Source organism: Triticum aestivum, chromosome 5D (assembly GCF_018294505.1).
Source record: "Triticum aestivum cultivar Chinese Spring chromosome 5D, IWGSC CS RefSeq v2.1, whole genome shotgun sequence".
In the NCBI taxonomy this organism is placed as follows: Eukaryota; Viridiplantae; Streptophyta; class Magnoliopsida; order Poales; family Poaceae; genus Triticum; species Triticum aestivum.
Window position 1 is genome coordinate 164,785,509 of NC_057808.1, and position 4,292 is coordinate 164,789,800.

Below are 4,292 nucleotides of genomic sequence, written 5' to 3' on the forward strand. Positions count from 1 at the left end.
TTCACCAGTCAGCGTCTCCCCATCCCCAGCTGCTCCTGGCGCGCTTCTTGGGGGGCTCCTCCTTCTCTAGCTTTGCACGGCGAAGCCCATCCTGGGTGAGGGTGATGCGGTTCCATATCTCGTACGCTGCGTAGGCGTCCTTTGCCGCGTACTCGATGTGCCTCATGGACAGAGGTAGGGTGGCCCAGCGCTTGTGCTCGTCGTCGGTGATCTTCTTCTTCATGTTGTTGTAGTAGTCGTCGATGAGCATGCCGGAGACGTCTCGAAGGGAGTCCAACTCCTTGGTTTCCTCGGGCACCCTACACTACTTCTGGATGTCGACGAAGTTGGCGACCTCCTCCAGATTGACGGGCTCCAGCTTTTTTTTCTCGCCGTCGATGGAGAAGCCTGCAAAGGTGTACCTGGGGTCGGCAAGGAAGTTGTCGAAGACGGTGCACCTTTCAGCGGCGCTCAGTTGGAAGAGAAGCATCGGGTGTTTCTTGCCGATGGAGAGTTGGCAGAGGGTGGGTTTCTGCGTCGCTTCAGGCTCGTTGTTGTACTCGAGATCAATGCCGACGATCTTGTGGCGCTGGAGGCTGAGGTGGCGCTCGTACTGCGCGAGGGTGATCGCCACCTGCTTCTTGTCGTTGCTGTGGATGACGTGCAACTTCGTGTTGCCATGGGCCTCCACGTACTTGTACTCGTTGGCGAACGCCATGGCCGGTAGTAGGGGCTTGGTGTTTTGCGTGGAGATGGATGTGATGGAGCGATTTGGTGGCAGCACAATGGATACTTGTGTTGTTGTGGATGAGAAGGCCTATGGCAGGGGTCTGAATTTAAGGTGAGGGCGCGGGGTGGGATGGCCGCATCGGATGAACTGCACGATCTCGGTGACGATGTGGTTTGTGCGGATCGTGGGTTGGTGTTGCGTCTGTGATCGTGGGATTATGGCGATGGAACCGCTCTGATTGGGTGGTTGTATGCGAACGTGGTGTTTTTTAACGTGTTTTTTTTATTAGTAGATTTTTTAACCACCACTTTCTGTGCGAACGGGCATTTTGTGACATTTATATGTATCCTGCGTGATAATGAAACTGCATTGGTTAGAGTTCCGCACTGCATCGTGTGCAACTGTGTCACAGCCCTAGAATTGCTTGTAGTTAATTGCATGAAAGCATTCATGTCATCATGTTTAATTCAAATGAATTTGAATTGGGGATGACCAAACCCTAGCACCAAATGAATTCAACTAGGTTCAAAATAAAATATTTTCATGAAACCCAAAATGCCCTTCAAAAATGTTCATTATTTATGGAAATAGGTTAAAACCTTTACCAGAGGTCATGCACATTTTTCCAAGGCATTTATCGTCTTTGAATTAATTCAAACATATTTGAATTGGAGCTATTTGAATGCCATATATATTTCAGATGCTCCAAAAATGTTGGAAATTGTTAAGGGTCACTGGAATAATTCAGAAGTCACCCATAATTATCTCCAGGATTTTATGAAATGGTTTAGTATTATTACTAAATCAAAACAGAGCAAAAGAAATAGAAAATAGAAAGAAAAATAAAGGCAACAGGAAACCTACCTGGCCCCAAACTTACCTGGCGGCCCAATTGGCCGGCCAAGCCCACTGGCCTAGTGCTAGTCATCGCCTACCTCTGCCAATAGGCAGAGGAGGGACACCGCGACACCGCCGAGCTCGCCACGCCTCCTCCTGCTTGCCGCCGACCGCCTGGAGCTGGCTGGAGACGCCACGCCCCCCCAGGCCCTCTCACTCCTCCCACTCCGTGCTCATGCCCTCCCCTGTCCCTCTCGCACGCACTCACCCGAGCGCAACCGCAGCCGCCGCTCGCCGTAGCCATGGCCACCGGCCACCCCATGCCTCGCCCACGCGCCCAGAAGCTCCGCCACTTCGTCCTCCGCCCCCTCACCGAGCCACGCCCCGCCGAAAGCCCCCGAACGTCCTCAGCGAGCTCGTCCCCAACCTCTCGACGACGAGATCGCCTCCGCCACCCCGACCGCTCCGGTTCTCCCCCGAGCTCGCCGTTCGCTTCTCTGCACTCGCCGTGAGCCACTGATCCTCTCCCCCCCTCACCGTTCTCGCTCTTGTGCAGCGTAGCCACCGCACCTTGCTCGCCCGCACGGGCCGCCGCTTGTGCTCGCCGCCGACGTATCTCCGGCCACCTATCGGTCCGGCCGTCGTGCTCAGCTCCCTCTCCGCGCCGCGTAGAGCACGTAGGTGCCCCGCACGGGCCACCCTGGCCACCGTAGCGTCGACCCCGAGCTCACCCGAGCTCCAGCGACCGCCAAGATCGACGCCGGTGATGACTCCGGCCATCCCAGGCCCAACCGCTGCCACCACTCGACGCGGACGAGTGCCCGCGTCCCGCAGATGCACTCCGCCGGCCATTTGGTCGCCGGAGGAGGAATCCCGCAGCCCGCCGCCGCGTCTGGCCTCGCCGGCGTCACGTCGCCGGTGGGTTTTGACCCCGCTGACCAGGGGATTTGACCTCCCCTCTGTCACTGACACGTGGGCCAACCCCCACTGACACTTTAGTTAGTATTAGTTTAACACTAATTAACTTAGGTTAGTTAGTTATTCACTGACGTGTGGACCCCACACGTCAGGTTTGACCTGGACGACGCCTGTTGACCTGCTGAGCTCAGCATGACGCAACGCTGACGCAGTAATTTAATTACTGGGATTACTCTTTTACAGGAAATTCCAGAGAATGTAGCAAACTTCTAAAAATCATAGAAAATAATCTATAACTCAGATTGAAATAAATTATATATCAAAAATGATCAGAAAAATCCAAGGAATCTGAATATGGCATTTTCATGCATGTATGAACAACTTAACCTCACTGTTTAGTCCAAAACATGATAATGCACTATTTGAATTCATAGTTTAAATTCGAATTTGAACCTTGAGTTCAAATCAACCCAAACCTTTCTGTTACTAGTTGCATTAGCTCAAATCACAACATATTGTCATGTCATGATCATGCATCATATTGTGCATTGCATTGATTGTGCTCTTCGTTGTTTGCCGCTAATTGTCCCCTCTCGGTAGACGCTGCTCCGACGCTGTGATCGTTGACACTAATGAAGACTCAATGTTATCTTCAGAAGTGCCAGGCAAGCAAAACCCCCTTGCTCATTCTGATACAATCCCACTCTCTCGCTCCTGCTCTCTTTTATTGCATTAGGACAACAACGATTCATCTGTTACATGCCGCGGGAGTTGAACCCCTTTCCTCTGCATGACCTGTCATTGCCACAGTAAATAGATGAAACCAACTAGCATGAGTAGGAGTTGTTTGGGCCCTGATGTGCCTACTCATTCATGCTTGTTTGTCATGCCTGCTATTGCTTAGAGTTGTGCCAGGTCTGATTCATCGGGAATGAATTGGAAAGTTGTGAACATGTCCTACTGTGTGAGAGCTAAGTGTGTGAACACGATTTGGTAAAGGTAGCGGTGAGAGGCAATGTAGGAGTACATGGTGGGTTGTCTCATTGAAACCGTCCTCAGGAACTGAGTTCTGTGTTTGTGATCCATGAACAGTTACTACCACACATTGGGTTCCGGTAACTCGACCCCTCTCGACTTATTAATCAACTTGATCTCTGTCCAGGAGTTGCAACTAGTTTCTGGTGTTTGTAGGTAGTGTTAGTAGTCTACCAAGTGGCTCCCGGTATAGGTGGGTTTGGGACAGACTAGGCACCGTGGCCGGGTATGCCAAGCGTCGCCCGTTTGGTGGGCTTGGAACCCTGCACACATCGTTTGGGGCCGTGAGCGACACCCCGGTCGGATCTCCTTGCGGATGGAACCCGAATAGGCAATAAACCTGGACGAGAGACTTGTGTGGTTAGTCAGGTCGTGGCCGACTCCCTCGCCAGGCTTCCGCTTGAAGGTTGCCGAGGTACACGACGTGTACATGGTGGTAAGTGGCGAGAGCGTGTGTGACGAAGTACACCCCTGCAGGGTTAATATGAGCTATTCGAATAGCCGTGTCCGCGGTAAAGGACTTCTGGGTTGCCTATAACAGTTCATAGACAAGTGAAAGTGGATACTCTAAAATGCGCAAGATAAGCGTGAGTGCTATGGATGGCGTTCTCGTAGGGAGACGGGAGCGGATCCATAGTGGTGTATTGATATGGTGAATATCTGGACTCGTGTGCGCCACCTCAAAAGGGTTGCTTGCAGTTGTAGTTCAGGATAGCCACCGAGTCAAAGCTGGCTTGCTGCAGTTAAACTCCACCACCCCTTAGTTGATACCGATGCATATGTAGATAGTTCT